At 45.1% G+C, this 25,482-nt stretch overlaps 1 long non-coding RNA gene across 1 annotated transcript; it reads right to left on the bottom strand.

Annotated features, from left to right (window-relative positions):
• Window positions 1-20,899, bottom strand: LOC110257927. The gene is made up of 3 exons (XR_002340930.1): window positions 20,830-20,899; window positions 18,001-18,155; window positions 1-696 (listed from the first exon to the last, which is right to left on the bottom strand). It is a non-coding gene; the product is annotated as an uncharacterized LOC110257927 (long non-coding RNA).

The raw sequence follows: 25,482 nt of genomic DNA, 5'->3' as shown, positions 1-25,482 counted from the left end.
GGAAAAGGCACTATATTAACAGCATTATTATTAGTGTTTTTCTCGGCGAAATTTCCATCACAAAACGCATCAGGAAATGAGGAGCGGCCATCTGTCACCCAGCTTTTAAATGCTTCCATTCTACAGGATTTGGTTTATTGCTGAACAGAGTAAGCCATACGAAAAAAAATCATTTTAAAAAATGCATTGAACAGCTGTTGTGTCCTACCTTCATGTTCACACCTTGCTAGCAGCTATGACTTTCAACAACCTGAAAATCAAATCACAGTTTCCATTGCTCGATTTCCAGAATGATCACGTAAGCGTGCGTTGTGTTAGATCGTCAGCAGTTTCACTGATAATGAGCTTGAAGGGAGACTGGTACTTGACTTGTGAATGCACGAGGAGGTTTTAAGGGAAGCCAGGTCTTGCCTAAGCCACTGCCTAAGCCTGGGGCACCGCCAGAAGGGATGCTCTTGTCAGTGGGCTCGAAAAGCAGAGACATCCCTGCCCAACCCGATCGTTCGCTGCCCTTCATCAACACTGACTCTTTCCAACGTTTGTTCTCATATGTTCATGTTTTCTAATGGTTAGATGTCCCCATGATATATAATTTACGTTTGGGCAAATGGTGAAGAAGGAATCCAGCTGGACTATGTTTCCACATGGCTTTTCAGGTTACTCCACCATCATGTGCAGAAAAAATTATCCATATTGCTGGAAAAAAAAATCACATTATCATAGACTAAAGCCCTACGTCTGGAGATTTTTCTGACAGTCTACTAAATACATGGATCTCTCAATTAGGTCAATACCAAACCATTTAAATATGGCCTTTAATCATGTATTTTTGGCTTGAATAAGCCTTCTCAAGTTGTACTTCCCTTCTGAACGAGCTAGAATGGAGGCTGTGCCAGGAACTGAAAATATTCAAATAAGTCTTTACATATAAGATAAATTAAGGGCCAAGGCACCCCCGTAAAAGACCATGAACACTTTTATAGACTGAAGCTATTTATGTCTCTGCACACAGGTTCAGCATGGTAATGACACAACTCTAAAAGGTGAACCACCTAGAGTGTATCAGCTGTGTTACAAAATATCTTTGAATTCTTAAAAAGGGCAATTAATACATTTCCCAGGCTCTTTGAACTGTGTCTTTAAACGGGCAGAGCTGAATTCCACCATAACCACGCCACTAGACCTAACTCGGATCAGAAGCAGCATATTATCCTGACGCCAAACACAGATGGATGGCAAACGGTGTGTCAGTTAGGATATCCTCTGGCTGCGAGGGACAGAAAACTCAGGTACCTCACCTAGTTAAGGGTGGATTTGCTCTGGAAACACTGCAGAGAAGGTAGGAACAATTCCAGAAACCCAGGACCCACGTGGTTCTTTCTGTGGCTGGTCCACACGTGATTCCACGTGGTCTTTCTGTGCTTGGTCCACAAAAGGGCAAGTGAGCTGTCCTGCCCAATTTCTAGGCAGAGAAGGAAGGAAGGAAGGAAAGAAGGAAAAAAAAAGAAAGAAAGGAAGAAAGGAAGAAAGGAAGAAAGGAAGAAAGAAAGAAAGAAAGAAAGAAAGGAAGAAAGAAAGAAAGAAAGGAAGGAAGGAAAGAAGGAGAAAGAAAAGAAAGAAGGAAGGAAGGAAAAAGAAAGGAAGGAAGGAAGGGAGGAAGGAAAGGAGAAAAAGAAAGAAAGAAAGAAAGAAAGAAAAAAGAAAGGAAGGAAGGAAGGAAAAAAAAAGAAAGGAAGGAAGGAAGGAAAAAGAAAGAAAGAAAGAAAGAAAGAAAGAAAGGAAGGAAGGAAGGAAGGAAGGAAGGAAAGAAGGAGAAAGAAAGAAAGAAAAAGAAAGAAAGGAAGGAAGGAAGGAAGGAAAAAGAAAGAAAGAAAGGAAGGAAGGAAGGAAAGAAGGAGAAAGAAAGAAAGAAAGAGAGGAAGGAAGGAAAAAGAAAGAAAGAAAGAAAGAAAGGAAGGAAAGAAGGAGAAAGAAAGAAAGAAAGAGAGGAAGGAAGGAAAAAGAAAGAAAGAAAGAAAGGAAGGAAGGAAGGAAAGAAGGAGAAAGAAAGAAAGGAAGGAAGGAAGGAAAAAGAAAGAAAGAAAGAAAGGAAGGAAGGGAGGAAGGAAGGAAAGAAGGAGAAAGAAAGAAAGAAAGGAAGGAAGGAAAAAGAAAGAAAGAAAGAAAGAAAGAAAGAAAGAAAGAAAGAAAGAAAGAAAGAAAGGAAGGAAGGAAGGAAGGGGGAAGGAAGGGGGAAGGAGGGAGGAAGGAAGGGAGGACAAAAGTGCCAGCTAATAGGTGATACTTAGGTTTCCCTGGCCGCTCTCCTGGTACAGGGACACTGCTGCCTGCAGAAGATTTAACAATCTAATTGCTTTCATAGCCTTCGGTGTAGATTCCAATAACGTGGAAAGAAGCTGGATATATCAGTTATGTCAGCTAAACTACAGTGTCATATTATAAAAAAGTTCTTCATCCTCGTGTCAGAGGGTAGTCTGAAGGAATTAATTAAAAGAAACCTTGCCTAAATATAGCCTACAAGAAGCCTTCATTCAAAACCACAAAACAGAGTTCTTGTCTGGCACAGCAGGTTAAGGATTCAGCATTGTCACTACAGCAGCTTGGGTTAACAGCTGTGGCTCAGGTTCCATCCCTGGCCCAGGAACTTCCCTACGCTGTGAGCAGGGCCAAAACAAAATCCCACAAAAAAAGTGTGAAAGGAGTTCCCGTCGTGGCGCAGTGGTTAATGAATCCGACTAGGAACCATGACGTTGTGGGTTCGGTCCCTGCCCTTGCTCAGTGGGTTAACGATCCGGCGTGGCCATGAGCTGTGGTGTAGGTTGCAGACGCGGCTCGGATCCTGCATTACTGTGGCTCTGGCGTAGGCCAGTGGATACAGCTCCCATTAGACCCCTAGCCTGGGAACCTCCATATGCCGCAGGAGCGGCCCAAGAAAAGGCAAAAAGACAAAAAAAAAAAAAAAAAAGTGTGAAAAATGTTCAAGGCTTCAGTTTCTCACCTCTTCAAGAAATTGGATTCTCCCAAAGAAAAATATCAGGTTAACTCCAGAATTGTCTTCCAAAGGACAGGTTTTTCAGAGGAACGTGGAGATTTGGGCTTTCAGTCACCGATTCTACAACTAGCTAAGGAAACATAGTCAGGCAAGCACTTCCGAGGTCTATCAAACGCACTTTCTTCCTCAAAAAAACTCAAGAATGCTAATAAGCTGATTAATGAATCCAATTAACGTACCCATGAAGAGGAGTTCTATGTATAAATCAAAATAGCAATGAGCAATGAAACACCGAAACTCTTAGTGTAAAAATAGTTACGTGGTGCTTACACTAATCCAAGAGTCAAAACTACATATTAAAAGAGAGGAAAAATAATGTAATATATATACAATGTATGATAACATACTATGTTGCAACTAATACAGTTGCAGTACTCTAAACAATGGATTCACTTTAACCAAAGAGGGAAAATTAAATGGTACTAAAAATTGGGCTAAATCATTACTAAGGGGCAGAGGGCAGGTGATGTTATTTTAGAACTGAATGTCCAATTATTTTCTCTCTGATAGCAATTTCAAATACCCAGGGATAAAAAAGAGAAGGAAAATTTGAGCAGTACATAGAGGATAGCTGTGGCAACGCAGGCTCCTTTAACAAACACAGTGCACCGGGCCAGGGATTACATGCACGCCTCCGCGGTGACCCAAGTCACTGCAGTCAGGTTCTTAACCCCCTGCACCACAGAGGGAACTCCTCCAACAACTTTTTTTTTTTTTTTTTTTTTTTTGTCTTTTCTAGGGTCACACCTATGGCATATGGAGGTTCCCAGGCTAGGGGTCGAATCGGAGCTGTAGCTGCCGGCCTACACTACAGCCACAGCAACGCGGGATCCAAGCCACATCTGCGACCTACACCACAGCTCACGGCAAGTTGGATCCTTATCCCACTGAGCAAGGCCAGGGATGGAACCCACAACCTCACGGTTCCTAGTTGGATTCGTTAACCACTGCGCCATGACGGGAACTCCCCAACAACTATTTTTATGGCCTGATAAAAATGGGGCTTGGGATTGGGATTCCAGCTGCATTCCTGACTACCTATGTGACCTAGACAAAGTTCTTTAATAACTTCTAACCCTTATTTCCATTGCTGTAAAATATGAATATTTCCCAGTGCATGGGATTTTCTTTTTTTTTTTTTTTTAGTGTTTTGCATTCATCCAGATCAGGCATTTAAAATCACACTGGACATATATGCATGGTTCTTTAAACATTACCATTTGCACTTATTTCAAAGGAAAATATTGAGGACTCAGTGGGATCTCAAGGTCACACTATTTAGCCAGAGCTGGAAATGAGGAACTCAAAAATGAGTAACGATACCAGATCCATCTGCAGAGAGATGCACCATAACACCACGAGAAGGAGGAGCAAGAATAGGCATAAAGAGTGATCTGATTTTACAACAAGGACCTGTGTGTCTAGGATAACATTCTGGGGAAATTTTAGCTTCACACAACTTAAATAAAAATCTGGAACTGGGGTGGGGATTGCTATGCATTCTCTCACCTCTTAACTGGCTTTATCAGTTTTGCCTCTTCAACCCTTATGCCCTCCCTACAATCAGCAGAATGAACAGTTCCGCTCAGTCCGCTGTGTGTCACCTGCATCGCTCACGGAGCTTTGTGATTCAACTTGTGACACATTGGAATTTCTGGCCTTCTTCTCTCTGCTTGACAAAGTCTCCTGATGTTGGGCATCAATAAGATGCAGTGTTTCCGCCCACACCCTTCTGTATTTCTTCAGGCGCCAACCTTTGGCTTGTTCCAGTATCACCCCCCAGGTTTCCTTAGATTCTAGCAAATGGGAGCTTTCTTCTCCCTTCTGTGCTGAAACGCCAACCAAGTGGACAGGGGCGGTGTTGGGGAGGCTGCGAGCAATTCACCAAATCCCTTTCTTCTTCTTCACCTGGCCTCTTGTTTGGCAAGGCACCCAACAGCCCTTCCTCAAAGCCTTTTTTTCATCTAGAAGCTGGCGCCTGACAAGCTCCCACCCAGAGATTTATGAGCAGAAGTGAAGTGTGCAGCTGCCAAGCCTGGTTCAAAAACATCGCCCCTGAGTGGCCTCTGTATTTTCCTCTTTCTCCTCCTGGGATGGAGATGACCTGGGGAAACTCAGGACACTGGCATGCGGACGGATCCCTAAAAGACTGCTTGGAGCAGACAATTCCCTTCCGCTCAAGCCTGCTCACACAGCATCCTCTGCTTGGACTGCTAGCAAGAAGACAACATCTCCCATACAGAGAGCGTTTCATCATCTTCAGTTTTGTTTTTTGTTTCGTTTTGCTTTTTGAGGCCCACACCTGATGCATACGGAAGGTCCCAGGCCAGGGGTCAAACTGGAGCTGCAGCTGTGACCTACACCGAAGCCTCTGGTAACGATGATGCCTAACCCACTGAGCAAGGCCAGGGATCACACCTGCCTTCTCATGGATACTAGTGAGGTTCTTAACCCGCTGAGCCACAGTGGGAGCTCCCCATCATCCCTGTTGTATTGGCTTTCGAGTGGATTGGCATATACTTAACAGGCTCAGTGATTCTAGCCACCAGAACGGTCCTGGCCCAGTGGGACGGATCCGGAATTACCTGCTGCACGTCCTTGTTAACAAACTTTCCTCTCTTCTGCTGATCGTACTTCCTATAAAGCCCGCTGACTCCAAGAACCCACAAGAGGAACTCCAGATCCATGGTTTACAAGGGCCGAGTCTACACGTGAATGAAGCCTCACTTTCTTCCTGGCCCTCCCGTCCTTGTCCCACATAAATTCAGGTCAGGCCAGGCAGGGTCCTCCCCATCTCCCCGCCTTTTAAGCATTCCACACATTGGAATTTAGTCAAACACGGGTGAAGGATTACGTGTTGGAGGGACGTTCCCCACAAGTTGACAGGAAACACACCCAAGCGTGTACGCAGTGGTGGTGGACGCTGTCGTAGCCAAGCATTTATAAGTAGAAAGCCAGCTCATAAACCTCTTCCATGAATTTCCTTCATGATTCTCTCTCCTGGGATAAGAGAGAACCATGCCTGGGATGGAGGTGTTTCTGCTCCTCTCCCAGGGAAACCTTGATTATCAGGAATTTTTTTTTAAAAAATGTAAAAAAAAAAAAAAAAAAAACCACTGTAGTAAGAATATTATACCCACTTAGGTCTCTGCTTTTCCATAAAGTCATAAAGGAGCAGGCAAGATCCAGAGAGAAGAAGACAGAATGATTCAAGCCCAGAGCGGACGCTCTATGCGGAGCCTGTGAGCACTAGTGTGAGTCCATCTGCAAAGACCAGAGCTGCGGGGGGCGGGGGGAGGACACGATTGCAGTCTATGAACCCATAAAAGGGAGACCTAGGATCAACAGAGTCTTGAGCACCAAATCCCAGGGGACCTCGTCAACGCGCTTTCCCCCACATCGAGAAAGAAGGAAACAGAATAAGTAGAAAAAGGGTAAGCTAACAAAACACAGCAAGGACCCCATCTGCAGACATTACCCAGAAGACCCAAGGCCGAATGCAAATATTAAAAACTTCAAATGAGTACTAGCGAAGGGCACACATGACAGTTCTATTAAGGGAGCTAAAATGAGGCCTAAAAAATTAAAGAGGCTTAAGATTGTCCAGAAATGAAGGGCTTTCAGCTATAAATATCTCCGGATGTTTGAGACTTTGTTACGGTGGTGTTGCACATACACCCTCACCAGCTGCGTGGCTTTGCAAACTGTCTCTGCGTTGTGTCTACTGGTTAGGGGTAAACTCTTTTTTTTTTTTTTTTGGCCCCACCCATGCCATACAGATGTTCCCAGGCCAGGGATCGAAGCCACGCCACAGCTGCAGCAACATCTGAATGTTAACCCACTGTGCCTGGCCAGGGATTGAACCCACACCTCCAGAGACACCCCAGCTGCTACAGAGAGAACACTGGATCCTTAACCCATGGTGCTGCAGCAGGAACTCCAGGTGCAAACTCTTTTTGCTGTTAGATTTATTTTGTATCCATCAAAGTGTTGTTTTTATGGACTTGCCCTCGGAGAGAAGCCCATTACAGATTCTGAGCCACCTGGAGAAGCTCCAGGAAACTACTAAATTTAGGTAAGATGGAGCCTTACACTGAAGTTCTTAAATGACCTCACTTTTCAAATCTCCTCCAGGCATGAAACAGACCCACGAGCCTAAGATGTAGTGTGGGCAGTTTTGAGGGATAAGGAGAACTTCGGCTATCAGAACAGGAATATAAATCACAAGAGCCACTGATTCAGTCCCTGGATGCTTACAGATTAAATGTAGTCACTTTTCAAAATCGAGCTGCACCAAACGGTTGCTTTCTACATGACTGCAGTCTAAAGCAAGTAACAGGGCTTCTGGTTATTAAACGACCAACAAACACTCTCAGCTTTTTTAAAAATCGAAGTATAGTTGATTTACAATGTTGTGATAGTTTCTGGTGTACACAAAGAAACTCAGCGATTCAGTTTTATCTGTATCTAACTGTGTATGGATATACTATACTATAAATATACTATATATAGCACATGTATTTTATATATATTCTTTTATATTCTATATTACATATTTATATATACTATATATATATTTATATTTGTATGTATTTTGCCTTATAAGTTATTACAAGGTATTGAATATACTTTCCGATGCTACACAGTAGATCCTCATTGGTTATCTGTTTTATAGGTCACATGCTCTAATTTTCAAGGAACTCTTTCAATGGGAAAAGGGCTCTTGTTCTACGGAAACGATTCTGTTTCCAAATAGCAATCACTGTACGCAACGGATTAGAAATTCACATGGATCAGGTTTAAACATCATGCAACACAAGAGGGTTGACCTTCTAGACATCAGGTCTTAAGTCTGCCCTACCACATTCCTGCAGGAGCAGGAAAAATGGTCACTGGCACCCATTAGGAATTTGAGTCGAGATGATAACTGAATCTTGGTTTAAGCACAAACGAGAGGTCTACGAAATATTTCCTGCCAAGGTTTGGGTTCTCAAGGAAGAACACTCATTGCCGAAGTTTTTAAAAAGGAGGCCAAAACTGCCTCGTTGGGAAGTCGATGCCTCCGAAGTTAGTTTCTGAGGCAGATCTGCATGGTATTCCAAATTCATGACATGACAGCAGGAGTGAGTGTGGGTACGTTTTTAGGCAAGGATGCAATTAAGTACGTCTCGTGATTTACTGGTAAAATGTTGGCAAATCCTTGCTGGCTTCCCTTGCACCTTTTCATAAGGACGATCAAGGGACGTGAGCTCTCATGGCCAAACATGTTAGCTCTTGTTTTTGCTTTTTACCTTGGGCGCTATAAATCTAATAAAAGGTTTTGTCATCGACCAAAGGGCAATCTTTCGAAACCATCGTCATTTAGTCATCCCCAGACCTAACCCTAACTTCCCTCCAGGATCCCATCTCTCCTCTGTCACTTCCTGTCCTCTCCCCTCCTGTCAATGTGTGGTACCACCTAAGTCTTCCTGTCCCCTTTCCCTCCTTCTGTCACTTCCTGCCCCTCTCCCTCCTTCTGTCACTCCCTGTCCCCTCTCTCCATTTGCCACTCCCTGTCCTCTCCCGTCCTGTCAATTTATGGTATCCCTCCCTTTTTCTACAACACTTCCTGCCCCTTCCCCTCCATCTGTCACTTCCTGTCCCCTCCCCTCCTTTGTCAACTTTGGCACCACCCCCTTCTACAACTCTTGCTGTCCCCTCTTCCTATTTTCTGTCATTCCCTGTCCCCTCTCTTTCCTTCTATGTCACTTCCTCTCCCTCCTTCTATGTCACTTCACTTCAAGTCCATTTATGGCACTGCCCCCTTTTGCACCACCTCTTGTCCCCTTTCCCTATTTCTCTGACACTTCCTGCCTCCTCTCCCTCCCTCTATGACACCTCCTGTCCCCTTCCCCGCTTTGGTCACTTCCTGCCCCTTCTCCACCATCTGTCACATCCTGTCCCATGCCCTCCTGTCAATGGATGGCACTGCCTCCTCCTTCTACACCACTTCCTGTCCCCTCGCCTTCCTTTTTGTCACTTTCTGTCCCCTCCCCTCGACTACCTGTCCCACCAAAGTTCATGCTCAAGTCTCCCGGTTAAGGAGCCCTCTTGGGATGAAGGATTAAGGACCAGGAAGGGGAAGACTGGATGCAGAAGGTCTTCATCAGAGCCTCAGCTGACCTGATGGAGCTCTCTGAGCCTGGCATGGCCCTCAGGGTGACCCAACTTGACGTGAGGGGGAGGGCCAGCTTGTACAGCCCTGCTTGGACCAGGTGTTGAATGAAGGCCACCTGTGGAGTGCGGGCACCCCCTTGGGTGAGGCTGCTCTGGGCAGTCAGATTCTGGTAGAGAGAGTGAAGTGAGATCTGTCAGTACAACACTTAGAAGATGGGCACAGAGATGCCTTGGTCCTAATGGGATCTGTGCCCAGGATGCCACAGCTTCCACCACCCCAACCTTCTCGAGGGAACTGGGTCTGTCATCCTGAAAAGGATACAAAGGACACAAAGACGTCGTCTGTACCATCAGGAATCATAAAATTTCTTAGAGAAATGAAACATGCATGCAACTCTCCCATCAGAGATAGGTCCTGAAACAGGGATTCTAATTCTTTTCAGATGGATCACTTCTGGATTGAAACAGAGCAATGCAATGCTAATTTTGGAGGAAGAATCCATCTGCTATGATCCAGGGACCAAATCCTACCACCTCCTGCTCTAGTAAATAATCCCTTAATGAAGCACATTCACGCTCATTCATTTACCTACTAGACGGACAGTCTAACTCAGCTTGCAAAGAACAGAACAAACACTGATTCCTAAGAACTGACAGAAAAAAGAGAAGTCGTTGAGCAAGCAACACACGAAGAGACCCCTATAGCAAGTTCATGGTCCCGCTCTAGGAAAGAATGGGGCAACTGACCTCTTCTTCCATGACAAAATTTAAAAAGAGCTGGAAAATTAATTAGGAATCGGTAGTCTAGAAATAATTTAGTAGCTAAAAAGAAGATTTTTGATAAAGTTAGGTAGACTCCAGATTGAAAAAAGGAATTCAAAATACAGCGCCCCCTTGGGAATTCCCTGATGGCCTAGAGGTTAAGGATGTGACATTGTCACTGCTGTGGCACACGTCTGATCCCTCACCTGGGAATTTCCACATGCTGTGGGTGTGATCAAAAAGAAAGAGAGAGAGAGAGGAAGGAAGGAGAGAGAGGAAGGAAGGAAGGAAGGAAGGAAGGAAGGAAGGAAGGAAGGAAGGAAGGAAGGAAAATATAGTACCCCATGCAGAGGCCACTCGCATTTGGTGTCATGTCATCTTAACTATGCATGCTCCCGGACTGCAAGGGGAAAAATAATGCATGCAACCAAGAAAGCATTAGACTCAGGAAGTGCAATCTGGGCCTCAGAAGCTGAGGCAGCCCTGCCAAGGACCTAGGCTCTTGCCATGATGACATGTAAATCAGAGGCCTCCCGGGGGAGATGGGATGGGGCAGCTGTAAAAATTTAGGTGGCATATATGATCTTATCATCCTGACAGCTCATTATTCCTGGTACCCAGAGAGGAGAATAAACACATCCGCCAGCATCCCTTTATAAGCAAGCCCAAAGGATCCAATGGGAGCTTCGGTACCAAGGGATTTTTCCAGAGGTGACACCAGACCCATTAGAGACAAAACCTGAGCAGAAGGCTGAATGGCACAAACAGCCATTGGTATTCTAACTGCACATCCAAAGCCACTTGTCTAAATGATGCTCGCGGGTTTCATGTAAATCTTTTGAATTATAATTTCTGGCGGGCTGCAGTTTCATCTGGGCCACTTCCAAATGGATCTTCTGGCATGGATATATATACTATGATCGAGTGATTTTCACTTTAAAAGTCATTACTTTAATCATCTCTGCTATTTTGATGTAGTGTGAGGGGTGGCTGGTTTCGTTTCCTTGCATATTGTAAGAATGTTACTCAAGGTAAAATGAGTTTTAATTTTAAACTGAAACTGTGGATCACAAAACAAAGGTTTAGAGCACACAGGCTTAGGGTTTTGTTTTCTATATACAGGTGTGACACCCAATCTGACAACGTAACTACGCCTGAGCTGAACCAGCCAGAAAAATGCATGGTCTGCTTGAGAGGCTAGAGAACTGAATGGACTGGGTATCTTCTGAACCTGTATGAAAACACTGGCCCATCAGCACTTATAATGCCCATCCATTAAGAGTAAGACTATGGGAGTTCCCGTCATGGCGCAGTGGTTAACGAATCCGACTAGGAACCATGAGGTTGCGGGTTCGGTCCCTGCCCTTGCTCAGTGGGTTAACGATCTGGCGTTGCCGTGAGCTGTGGTGTAGGTCGCAGACCCAGCTCGGATCCCGCATTGCTGTGGCTCTGGCGTAGGCTGGTGGCTACAGCTCTGATTAGCCCCCTAGCCTAGGAACCTCCATATGCTGCGGGAGCGGCCCAAGAAATGGCAGAAAGATAAATAAATAAATAAATAAATAAATAAATAAATAAATAAAATTTATTAAAAAAAAAAAAAGAGTAAGACTGTGACATGCCATGTGCTCTCATCATACAGCCACAGGATCCGAGCCACATCAACAACCTACGCCACAGCTCACGGCAACACCAGATCCTTAACCCACTGAGCGAGGCCGGGGATTGAACCCACATCCTCATGGATACCAGTCAGGTTCATTACGACTGAGCCACAACAGGAACTCCAAGAATATTTCTTAACATCAAGAGCTTTCCACTTTTTAGTTTGCTTTCAATGAAAACCTTCTAAATCCCATGAATGTCTTATTTGTCTACCTAAAAAAACATCAACTGGACTCTTTTCAACAAAATAACTGGACCGTTCAAGCAGCCACCTCATTTTAATGAAATGTGTGTAAGCCGGACAGAAATGTCGGGAGTTGACGTGACATGTCTAAAGCCCCCTTTATGGGTCCTGCTTTTGAACATGAATGTGCTGATTGCCAACTGTGGTGATTAACCAATAAGCATCCCATTAAAACCCTCATCAAATTTGTAGGTGCCCTGAGCTATTTTAACGGGTGATAGAAATGGACGGGGGGAGGTGTTGAATGATGGGGCATCTCTTTATCTGAGGCCTGAATGCATATTCCAGTCTCTGAAAACTAACATTTACAAAGCGACGTCCTAAAATAACCGATTATCTTGTGTTCTCAGCAAATACTGATCCAGCACTTCTAGGTATGCTGGGTAGCTAAAAATAAAGATACCCTGCTCACTATCCCCCAAGCAGACACAAAATGACCACACACACCCCCGCCGGAAATAAAGTAATGAAATATTCTAGGTGGTTATGTCATAATGTGTACATGGCACAGCACAAAATAGAAACACAATCCTATCTAACTCAGTTTACCTTTTTCAGGATGTGGGCTCAGCAAGAGGTTACAGGAGTGCCCCTGGGCGTCCACCTCACGGGGTACAGCAAGGAGACTGAGGCTGCCAAACTGGACTGAAAAAAGTCACTTGATGTGTAGATACAAAGCATGGAAACTAGAACCCGCCAAGGTCCAGAACCATTGCGGCAGGGATGGAGACAAAAACAATAAGCCAGCAGGAAAGAGCAAACGGCTCTCCCATCCTTCTGCCTTCCAGCACCTTCTGGTGTCCCTAACAGCTAACACTAAATACGGAGCCAGCTGATGAAGAAGAAAGGTATTTGCTAAGCAGGTGCACCATCATCCCAAGGGAGAACAAAGATGGTGGATTTGGAACTGGGACATAGATGCTTCAACAGCAGCCCAGAAGCCTTCTTGAATTTCTTTAAATTCCTTCCTCAAGGGGTATTAAAGGCTCGACACCCAGCGAGGGACTTAATTGCGAGCTGATGGAACACAGACGTGCCTCGCTTTGATGTATCACTGAAATCGGAAAGATAAACATCCACGTTAAGAGACAGCAGAGCAGGGTGCTGCTCCATGGTGAGACGATAGGTGCCCCTCCTGACACATGTGACACTGCATTGAAGTCAATGACAACAAAAAGCAGGCTTTTCAGAGCTGCCTGCAGGGAGAGCAAGGTGGAGCAGAAAGACAAGGAATTGATGGACTATGGACGGCACGTCTCTTTCTAGGTCTTCTTGTATCTCTTTGAGGGCTGGGTATCCACTGAGGGATTCGACAAAGGCTTAGTACCTCTTCGGTACCTGGTACTGTTTTGATGCTGGGCCTCTACTGAGAAGCAGATCTGACTGGTAATTCCCCCTTTTTACATCATTGCTTAAAACATCAGGAACACGGCACCATTCCTATGGGATGCTCCAGTACGTCTCTAGAGGCATTGGATCACCTGCATTTGACAAGGGTTGCCCGCTCTGGCGGCTCAAGATGACTTGTGTTCAAAGTCGGGCAGGAAAGGCAGCTGCAAGAGCAGGCATTCTGACTGATCAGCCACGGAACAGAGGGCTGTGTCGTGCGCTGTTCAAGGAGAAATGGTTTGGCTTCTGTTCAGGAAATGCCTTTTTGGAAGTGCTTGTTTTTTAAGAGGTCATGAATTCTTGTGATGGTTACATTTTGTGCAACTTGGCTAGACTATGAAGCCTCGTTGGTCTCATGTGAGTCTAGAAGTTGCTAGGAAGGTACTTTGCAGATGCCTGAACGACTACCATCATTAGCAGCTGAGATTATGCTCTTTAACATGGGGGGACCTTATCCAAATTAAGATGACACTGATCACTTGAGGGCAATACCACCTCAAACACTGAGGCTTCCTGGAGAAGAAGGAATTCTGCCTCAAGACTGTAACACAGAAATCTTGCCTGCGTTTTCAGCCTGCCAGGCTGCCCTAGAGATTTCAGACCTAAGACCACAACATCAAGTCCTTCTCTGGGTTTCCAACCTGAGGGCCTATCCTCAAGACACAATTCAGACTCAAGAAGACTCAAAATTACATCAACTCTTCCCTGAGTTTCCAGACTGCCATCCTATCCTATAGAATTTGGACTTGCCAGGACCTACAATTGCATGAACCCATTCCTTAAAAGAAATGTCTCTCATATATATATGTGTGTCTATAAAATGTATATATGTACATTGCATGTTTACATTATATAAATCTCATACATGTATGTGTCTATATGTATATTTGTACATATGTATATTTCAAAGTAATTTAGTATATACATGCATGTGTGTGACAGAGAAAGAAGTAGAGAAATGGAGACAGACCCTACGGTTCTTCCACTGACATGTCCCCCACCTGATTTTATCTGTAGAAAACCCTTAGCCAAAGCATACGTTTAATCCGAGACGAGAGAAACTGCAGAAGCAAAGAAAAGCAGTCAAATAAGACAAAACGAAAACAGTTTAGTCATTCAGCACATCAAGGACTTTTAGTTCCTCCTCCAGGACTAGAGGTCATATTCTGAGCTGTGTCCTGTGAGCTGCCTTGTAGAGGCTGCAACCCCCCAGCAAGTGGAAAAAGTTAACTGTGTGATGACCAGAGGGGAGCCATGACATCAGCTGCCACAATTTCAAGAACCGGCCTCAGGGAAATGGGAACAAAGCAGCCCTGGAACTGAAGATGAAGTGGGCCTCAAATAATCAAGATGACACTGGTCAGGGCACTGCATGACCAATGTCAAGAGGGCCGTTGGAGCCAACGGCGCGGTTCTGCATGTTGCCGCCTCCCTTTGTCTATACATCCCTAAAACTACCCTTTGCGGGCTCTTGCCCCCTGATCAGTAATGGGGAGCTGGCTTTTGGACATGAGTCCACCTTCTCCTCTGGGTGCTGACCTCTAAGATAAAGCAAACCTTCCTGTCCAACCTTGTGTCTCAAGTACAGGCTGACGCGTGGTTTCAGGAACATGTACGCATGTACATATATTATCTCCCACTGTTTTGAAAACCACGAATGGATATAGTTCTTCACCTGAGCAAGGCTTGGGACACATGAGCCGTGGCGTCAGAGAGGATACCAGCACTGCCCGGTGCTACCGCCCTCTCATCAGGGGAGCGGAAATGCTGCTTTTCAACCCGACAGTCCCTCCTACTTTGTGAGGGCTGAACCACGACTTGCTGAGAAGATCGTTGTTCAGTTGTCCAGTGGATTCAACGAACTGGAAACTGCCCCGTGTCCTGATTCCCACCACAGCCACGGGCTCTAACAGATGGAGAGAGCATTCCGCCTGCTTATCCATGACACGCCCTGCTGTGAATCCCTTCTGGAGGGTTACTATACTCTGGCCACTTCTGATGAGGCCCAAGCTGGACGAAGAGTCAACATATACCCGAGGACTCCCAGCCAGACTTGACAAATCTTTTCCCAAGCAAGATTCATAGATAAACATAAGCAGGCGCCAAACGGTGGTCAGACAGCAGGGCAGCACTCGTGAACAATGGCTTTATTAGAGAACAGAGCAGACCACCTCTGGGAAGCCTAAACAAACCAGGAGGTGATGGTGGTGGTGGGCGGGGAACAAATGAATTTCCGTCCTCCACCCTTTCTTCCACGTTAGGCGAAGCAGCTTTTCTTAAAACCATACTATTTCTCTTCTTATTTAGGAAAACTGACTTTGGTCCCCTGAGTGAATAATTTAAAACACTGCCTACAAAAGAGATGCCACTGTGCTCAGAGAAAAGCAGACTCTTTAACGCAGGGCATAATAAGCCTTGGGGTTTCATCAAAAGTAGCTAGTTTAGGAGTTCCTGTTGTGGCGTGGCGGAAACGAATCCAACTAGGAACCATGAGGTTGCGGGTTCGATCCCTGGCCTCACTCAGCAGGTCGGGGATCTGGCATTGCTGTGAGCTGTGGTGTGGGCCGGCAGCTGTAGCTCCAATTAGGACCCCTAGCCTGGGAACCTCCATATGTCACAGGTATGGCCCTAAAAAGCAAGTTTCAAAAGCTGTTTCAAAGGTGTTCATGAACACGATTTTTTTACATTGTACCTTGCCTCTATGTTCTCACATTTCTGAGGAATGGCCATTGACTAGACCCTCCGAATTCCTCACTGGGTTTGGACAGCCCTGCCGTGTTGCTCTACTTCTTGGTACCTAGATTATCAGCCTGGACCCCAAGAATCAAGGGGAGGCAGACAGCTCTCGACACGCCCCGTGGATGAGCCCACGTGCGATCGTCACATGTTCTTCCTTGCTCGAGGAAGACGAAACCGTTTTCCCGAACACCCTGCCCCTGAAAAGAATCATGGCACGTTTTGGGAGGGAGTATTTCCTGTCTCGCCTCCAAGCTTCTTCCCTGGGGAGATGTGCCCTGCTGTATGTATCACTGAGCTCCGGGAGCCGAGGAAATGCCATAGGATTTCGTGCTGTCAATACACAGGTCATGTTAGCGTTCATGGAAATAAATATTCAACGAGGCTTGAACATAGTCATTTCCATGGCTGTCTCTGTGTTTAGAGAAAACTATCCTCTAAAGGTAGGTTCAAATCACAGGGTTTCTGTTAAACACCCCTATGGGCATGTTCTCTAGGAAATAACGGTTAATACACGTATGATTTTATTCTGCACAGTCCTTTCTTTTTTTTTCACGGGGGAAGAGAGAGCAGACCAAGTACAGCGCAGTCTAATGGAAGAGCATCTTAATGCTTCACTGAGATGTTCCTCCTTATTTTCTGAGTGCCTCCCTCCTCTCCATCCTTTATTTCTCACTGCTAACGATACAGCTGGAACCCCCGTGGGTCTCTTTTCCTTCTAGGCACGACCTCTAGTTCCTTCCCTGAGAAAACCAATTTTGTAAGGTTGGGGGGAAGCTTCCCCTCCACAGGTTTTACAGTGGCAGTAATACGACGAGGCAGTATTGTTTGAATTTCAGTTTTCACAAGCACTCTCCAGGCTGATTCCTTTCCACAAATCTGCAACGTCTCATCACTGTGTGGCTGGGTGGTGTGTCGTTTATATTAACATGTAGCAACGCTGTATTGATTAGAAATAAAAAAAGGAGTTCCCGTCGTGGCGTAGTGGTTAATGAATCGGACTAGGAACCATGAGATTGCGGGTTTGATCGCTGGCCTTGCTCAATGGGTTAAGGATCCGGCGTTGCCGTGAGCTGTGGTGTAGGTCACGGACGAGGCTCGGATATGGTGTTGCTGTGGCTCTGGCGTAGGCCGGTGGCTACAGCTCCAATTAGACCCCTAGCCTGGGAACCGCCATAGGCCACAGATGCAGCCCTAGAAAAGGCAAAAAGAAAAAAAAAAAAAGAAAAGAAATACAAATCTTGAGTCACTGCTGTCTGTTGCAACTACACATTCCCAGCATGTTTGTTAACTGACACATTTATGATGTACTTAATGGATATGGTGTCCTTATAATTATTATTATTTTTTTTGTTTGTTTGCTTTTTTAGGGCTGCACCCGTGGCACACAGAGGCTCCCAGGCTAGGGATCCAAGCAGAGCTGTAGCTGCCAGCCTACGCCACAGCCACAGCAATGCAGAATCTGAGCCAAATCTGTGGCCTACACCATAGCCCATGGCAACACTGGATCCTTAACCCACTGAGCAAGGCCGGGGATTGAACCTGCATCCTCATGGAGGCTCTTCAGATTCCTTAACCAGTGAGCCACGATGGGAACTCCATGGTGTCCTATAATTTTGACGCAACCTCATTTGCTTTCTTGAGGGATGGACTCTCTGCGTATATGCAGCAGAGAGGGAGAAGGGGAGGGTTCAATCATTTCGCATGCATATTTCATCAGCTCTCCTGTCCTCACCCGACTTACAACCATCACGTGCCTTGTTTCACTGACTTCCAAGCCTCGCAAGAGGTGACCCATTAACTCTTCACCCTGATAACCCTCAACAAGCCTCTAAGACAAAGGGCTCTCCCGCGGTCCACCCCGGCTGCCACGCCTCCTCCCTGCTTGCTCTCTTCACAATTCCTGACTTGTATTTACATACCCCACTATTTGGTAATCTTCCTCCTCTTACTGCCACTGAGTGGAGGGACAAGCCATGAAGGAGTGTGATCCACTCACCCCCTTGGAAGGCAAAGACGGCACACTCTCTGCCAGCACGGAAGCCCTCTATCCAGGAAAGTCCTCTTGCTTTTGCACAGACGACGAGGGATGGGTGCCCTGCTCATTGTGAACACTTACTGATACGGAAAGTAAACATGTTGTGTTTTCTCTTTCTGCAAGCATAGTAACAGGTGGCCACATGTTTTAATATTAACTACATTTATGACTGCACAACACTGCACTTAATATATATCATTATTTACATAACCCCCCCCCCGATTGTTGGACCATTTTAACATTAGCCAAGTCTTTCTTGCCCTAATCCTAGGGAAGCTATTAATGACATCATAATTAATAACTATATCATAATTTCTCATAAAGGATATCATCATTACCTGAAGTTATGCTATAAAATCAGATTCCCAAACAATCTCTAAGGCTTGCTGATTAAGAGTCTCTGAAACTGGAGTTCCCACCATGGTGCAGTGGGTGAAGAATTCAACGGCAGCAGCTCTGGTTGCCACAGAGGCACAGTTTCCATCCCCAGCCTGGAGCAGTGGGGTAAGGGATCTGGCATTGTCACAGCTACCACATAGGTTGCAGCTGCAGCTCAGATGCAGTCCCTGGCCTGGAAACTTTCATATATCGTGGGTGCGGCCATGAAAAAAAAAAAAAAGAATCTCTGATTTTGAGGCTTAGGAATGAACATTTCGCTACCTCTTTAGGTGATGTACATATGCCTTAAATGTTTACAATCAAGGTTTAATTGTGCATTTGATATTTTCCTTTTGTTTATCCAACACTGCAGTAGGGGAATTTATAGGAAAACTTGATGATCAGATGCTGAAAACCGAAGCAGAGGGTCCATCAAAGGGTGTGAGTTTAAGTATCCTTTTCCCTGACTACTCCACAGAGCTCCAGTTCCAAATCCCTCACTTCATGTTCCATTATCACTGAAAGCTCAAAGCGTTTGCACCAGAGAAGGAATCTCCAACAATGGCAGGGGTGGGAACCATAATTGAAGCACCAGACGTGGTGAGGGCTGGGGCCGGACCGATGAAATTGCCTTCTCAGAGCGGGGTGACAGGTGATGTGGGAACCAGCTGCACAAGAACTGCATGAACAACATTCAGGAAGAGGCAATACGCGTTCCAGAAGGGGAGATGACGTGAGAAAGAGAACGGAGGGGTTGGGTGCGTTATAAGCCAAGAACCCTAAGAGGACAGGTCACCGAAAACAGGAGAAGCCATATATTTAAACCACCACGGGGCTTTGGTTTTACCCTGATAGATCTACATGCTGAAAAGCAACAAGGAGCCACTGCAGATTTCTGAAGAGGCAAATAATATCTCCTCTTTGATCCAGATTCTTCTGGCTGCATGGAGCCCTGTGTTGACAATGGCAAAAGGATGAAGCCTTGGGCTGTGGCTTCATGTGGAAAGACGGAGAAACGGGGGAGAGACTCAGGGACATTTGAAACTAGTGGGAGGTTGGCAACCCTACCAGAAAACTGCTACACCCTGTGTGCTGAGTGAGTAATGACCTCAGTGAAGCTGCCTTGCTCAAGGGACACAAGGATAAAATCATGAACCAGAGCTTCCAAATTCCTTGGGCTTCTCAGTCAAGCCGGACACCTGTTCCTTAGGTCACAGCGAGCCCCACCTCGTGCCTTAACCACATCGAAAACCCCATGTCCCTCCCAGTTTGGGTCCCCTGTTAGACTCTAATCTAAACCATCATCCTTATCTCTGCTTCCTTTATGGCAAGTTCACTAATCGTGGATAATGCCACTGGCCAGAGAGAAATGGAAATTAAAGCAGCCAGTGCTGAATCTAGGGAGACTGGTCACTTGATAACGAGGTTCGTGTAAGTATTGAGATGAAAGGGTGTAAGACTACTGGGTCAAATCAAGTTTATGAGTCTCTGGAGGCGTCCTTTACCCTGACTCCTGTAGTTCGTGATTAGCAAAAATAACAGCGTGCGTGGTACGTGCCCGAAAAACAAGCTCGGGAGTTCCCGTCGTGGTGCAGTGGTTAACGAATCCGACTAGGAACCATGAGGTTGCGGGTTCGGTCCCTGCCCTTGCTCAGTGGGTTAACGATCCGGCGTTGGCGTGAGCTGTGGTGTAGGTTGCAGACGCGGCTCCGATCCTGCGTTGCTGAGGCTCTGGCGTAGGCTGGCAGCTACAGCTCCGACTGGACCCCTAGCCTGGGAATCTCCATATGCCAAGGGAGTGGCCCAAGAAATAGCAAAAAGCCAAAATAAAAGAAAAAGAAAAAAAAAAAAAAAAAAAAGCTCGATAGAGCATCACATTCACTTCGCCTTGAAATGGTAGTATTTCCCTGATTAATGTGAAACAATGAGACATTTATGTTATGGGATTAGCATCTCGGTAATTGTTCCCATTTTCCTTGAACTCTTGTGTCTGTGTGTGTGTGTGTGTGTGTGTGTGTATGTGTGTGTGTGTTTCTAAATGGCTGCAACCATGGCATAGAGACGGTCCCAGGGCAGGGACCAAATCCGAGCCACAGCTGGGGCAAATCCGGATCCTTTAACCCACTGTGCTGGGCTGGGAATCAAGCCCATGCCTCTGCAGCCACCCAAGCTGCCGCAGTCAGATTCCTCACCCACTGCATCACAGCGGGAACTCCATGCTGGAGTGTTCTGGCTTGCCTGTCGGTCAGGAGAGAGAGAAAACTGACTCATCACCCAAGGAATTAGAAGAAAAAAATGAGTCTCTTCAAGCTCATCATATTCTGCGTGGAGACTATGTGTAGACACTTAAGCAAGATGAAGCAGCAAAACCCCGTGAGAACCAGATTGCTCCTGTATCCGGAACCGACTCACCTGGCCTGTGTGGATGAAGTCACTAGTTTCCCCGACTTACGAATGGAAGATCTCTCGCGGCTCGTTTTCCCCTAGCTCTCTTAACAACAGAAAACACATTTTGAATTATTACTTGTTATTACTGGTCACTTATTAAATAATAAATGATTCAATCTATCAAAGCATACAGAAGGAGGGCAGCCAAAAATGCTTCGGCAAACAGCCCGCAATTCATTTTGGCCTTATGAGATTAAGTGAGCTCCGTGCGTTGTCCCTGCCTAAGAGCATGACAGATAAAAGAACCAATCTCTGCTCTGAGAAACGGTCTTTCTTAGTTGGATCGAACAACATGGGACCCATCAGACTTACAACAATGCCCTCACACCCACCTCTCTAAAGCCAGGTCTCCAGAAATGGCCTCAAAGAACAAGAGCCACAGAAAACGGACGGATTTAAAAAAAAAAAAAAAAGTAGCCAGGAAAGAGAACTTCTCAATCAGATAAAGAACACCTATGAACATTTATGGCTAAAATAATACCTAACTGTTAAATATTATAATTCATCTCAAAGATTGGGACCCAGAGAAGGGAAGTCTACTCTAACCACTTGTACTTGAGGTTTTAAGGCAAGAAAAAGAAATAGGAGTTCCCGTCATGGCGCAGTGGTTAATGAATCCGATTAGGAACCATGAAGTTGCGGGTTCGGTCCCTGCCCTTGTTCAGTGGGTTAACGATCTGGCGTTGCCATGAGCTGTGGTGTAGGTTGCAGACGTGGCTCAGATCCCGCGTTGCCGTGGCTCTGGCGTAGGCCGGTGGCTGCAGCTCTGATTCAGCCCCTAGCCTGGGAACCTCCATATGCCACGGGAGCAGCCCAAGAAATAGCCAAAAAAATAAATAAATAAATAAAAGACAGAAGAGGAAAAAGGAAGACGTTAACCTATCTTTCTTTAAAGAGGACATATTTTTTCCATGAAATATACCAAATTATCTGTCGCACACTACAACCTGTCACCAAGATCTTAGGATATAGACTCAATCCACGAAATGCATCTGTATTTCTCTCCGCTCGTCGAAGCCAACAACAGGAAAAGGACATTCGAAACCATCATCATTACACTGTCATTATCCGCAAGCAATAAGTGGTCTAGGACCTGTACCCTGAAAACTGCGGAGAGGAGTGAACAAAGAGAAATTCATGGAGACATTTACCACTTTCATGGACTGTAAGACTCCTTTCTTTTTTGGTTTCCAAATTCATTGGCAAAAAAAGGTCTCTTTATACTCTTCATTATAAGTTTTCCTTTTTTTTTTTTTTTTTTGACTTACAAAGTTGTGTTAGGTTCAGGTGCACAGCAAAGCACATCAGTAATACATACGCATATGTCCACTCCCTTTGTGATTCTTTTCCCATATAGGTTATTATGCAGGCTTGAGTACAGCTCCCTGTGCCATATGCTAGGTCCTTGTTACTTACCTATTTTATATAAAGTGGTGTTTATAGGTCCATCCCAACCCCCTAATTCATCCTTCCCCTCACCTTTCCCCTTGGGTAGCCACGACATTGGCTTCCAAATCTTTGAATAGGGCTCCTTTTGTTGGAGGTGTCAATTTCCCTGAAAATGACCCACAGGTTCCATGTTATCCAGCTATAAACCATAAGGAGCCTCTTTGCAGGCATGACCAAGCAGCCTTTAAAATTTACATGCAAATGCAAAGGTCTCAATTCCTCCAAACCATCTTGAAAATAAGGGCAAGGAAGCACTAGAAAATAACAGGCAATGTGCTTCCAATAGCCGGACAATGACCTTTCCTCCAAAGAAGGCTGCAAGCGGGAGTGTTAGGGCAGAAGGACATACAGGTAGGGCAGAAGGATGCAGCACCAAAGGTTTGAGCAACAGGCAGGAAAGAGCTGCCTGTTCTTCAGTTGGTGAAGCCGGCAGATAGGCTTCACGAGGAGGATGGAGAGTTTAACACAGAGAGACAACTGTGTGACCTTCCAGTGGCGACGGTGAGGTGAAAGCGGGGCTTGGGAGTCTGGATTCAGGGCAGGGTATATCATGCAGAGTCAATACCAAAGAGTTAACATTTCAACCTGAGACTAAGTTAGGTCATCAAGAGAATGGGTGTCGATGAAAAAAACTCCAACGATGACGCCGAGAATGGAGAAGCCATGAGGTCCTGCTGTACAGCAGGGAACTCTATCCAGTCTCTTGGGACAGACCATTATAGAAGATAATATAAAGAAAAGAGTGTGTGTGTGTGTGTGTGTGTGGTGTTGTGTGTGACTGCGTCACTTTGCTGTACAACAGAAATTGCCAGGACACTGTAACTCAACTATACTGGAATGAACATTTATAAAAGGCTGAAAGAAAAAAGAAAAGAAACTGTCAAGGCAGGAACCTGGGGACACACTGTAACTTTTGGAATGGAGACAGAAGAGGGAACAAACAAGAGATGGATAACAACTGACCACAGCAGCAAAAAGAAAATCAGCACAGTAGGTGCTCTTGAATAAAGGATTTTACTGAGGAGGAGGGAGGGCTCAATTTGTGTCAGAGTGTGACTGGATCACGGAAAATGAGGATTATGGATCACCCATTAGATTTAATAATAGGAGGCTCATTGGTGCCAAAGTTCCAATAGAATGGATTAGCAGAGGAAACAGGCATTTAAAAATAAATCATATAAATACAGAGCTCCCGTCGTGGCTCAGCAGTTAGTGAACCCGACTAGTATCCATGAGGACGAAGGTTCGATCCCTGGCCTCGCTCAGTGGGTTAAGGATCCAGAGTTGCTGTGAGCTGTAGTGTAGGTCACAGACATGGCTTGGATCCCGCGTTGCTGTGGCTGTGGTGTAGGCCGGCAGTACAGCTCTGATTGGACTCCTAGCTTGGGCACCTCCATATGCCATGGGTATGGCCCTAAAAGACAAAAAGACCAATAAATAAATATCATATAAATGCAAATACTTTCTATTTTAATTAGAGATGACCCATGAGCAACAAGGATTTAAATCATCTCTACACAGATTTATTTTTTTCAATAAATTTGTTGGAAAAAAACTGTTAGAGATTTGCAGCCATTCAAAAAAGCTTTCAGAGGAACTGCATAGCTTAGAGCCACTGAAAAAATTAAGAAAAAGTTAGGTGTGTCACAAATGCCTAAAACATATATAAATAGACATACAGCATGCAAAATAAGTGTTATATCAAGTTCTTAGCCCACCAAGCCACAATGGGAACTCCTGGAACGTATTTTTAATCTTAGGGAAAAAAAAAAAAAAAGCTGTTAAGCCAAAGGTATTTTTCCACAAGACATTCCCTTCAAAACCTTCAGGTACCAAAGAAGACAAACTCAAAGCAAAATATTTATCTGCCAGCCTTGCTAACCACATTCTTTCACACCAGGATTCCAGGGGACGCAAGGACTGATAGAACTTCCTATTAGGGTATTTCACGCAGAGGGGGCAGCAGAAGACTTAGTTATAGAAGGTCTGATGTAGCCAGAGGTGCACGAGATGGCAAGAGATCCAGCAGGAGACCACATGCCAGAGGCCAGAGAGCTCCAGCAGTAAATCAATCAGGATGTTGAGATGGCATGCACGGAACATCTGAGAGGTGAATTCAAGGGTTCTCAGAAGCCAGGCAGAGAAAGGACAAGATGTTAAGCTCTCAAGAGACCGTTCAGAATGAATCTTGAGAACACTGCGTTTCAGTCTCTACGTTCTTCCTGGTCAGGACTGTCCGCCGACTGCCCTACTGGAGGTTATTTTAAACCTCAAGGGTTTAAGGGGTTTACGCATCCGCTTCCCAGGAGAAAAGCACATCGAGAAAAAGGAAAATATGAAACGAATGCATCCGCTGTCATGAGACAGGTGATCATGTTTCAATTGACTTAGACCATGAGTGTGTATGTACCACTTTGTTTCAGAGAGTGGTTCAGGATATAAATAGCTATTGTGTAAAAATGCCTCAGTACTTTCTCTGCTGTTCCTGGTCCTGAAACTCTGTTATGACAGAGGTAGTCCGTCAGGGCTGAATCGGCACCTGTCAGCTCTGATCTATAAGGCACAAGGTAGATCTGAATTGTCCTTGTCAGTCATCAACCGAGCATCTGAGGATGTGGGGCAGACCAGGCCCAGCTCTGGAAATGGAATCATATCTGGATTCATTTGTCCCTTTCAAAGGATGCTCTTTGCTTAAAGAGTTAAAGCACCTTTTACATGTAAATGAATTTATGAATTTAAGCTTTCAGGACGAACTTTTGAGGGGTTGCTAAGGGCTCTTTTCTGTTGAGGCTCAAATCATTTCAAGGACCTGAAGGTTTGTGTCAGTTTGTAAAAAACGAAAATATCTAATTGGTTTTCTTTAAAAAAAAAAAAAAGAAATCAATAATTGTAAACCATGGTGTCAAGAATCAGAAAAAGATTAATTGCAGGTGGTCCTTGCTTAGGGTGAATTAACAGCCCCAGCGAGCAAGGCTCTAGCAATTAATAAAATGACCAGGCATGAGACTTACATTAGTGTTCAAAGGTCAATCCATTACAATGAAGAAGTGTATTCATTAAGAAAGGGAAACTCCAAGGAAACCCTATAACTGCCCCTGATTCTGTATGATTATATGAGCCTTTCCACTGGCAAAAAAAAAAAAAAAAACAAACCCTGTCCAAGGAAGG

Source organism: Sus scrofa, chromosome Y, assembly GCF_000003025.6.
Source record: "Sus scrofa isolate TJ Tabasco breed Duroc chromosome Y, Sscrofa11.1, whole genome shotgun sequence".
Classification (NCBI taxonomy): domain Eukaryota; kingdom Metazoa; phylum Chordata; class Mammalia; order Artiodactyla; family Suidae; genus Sus; species Sus scrofa.
Note: the sequence above shows the minus strand (reverse complement) of the source record. Positions and strands in the feature narration are given on the sequence as shown.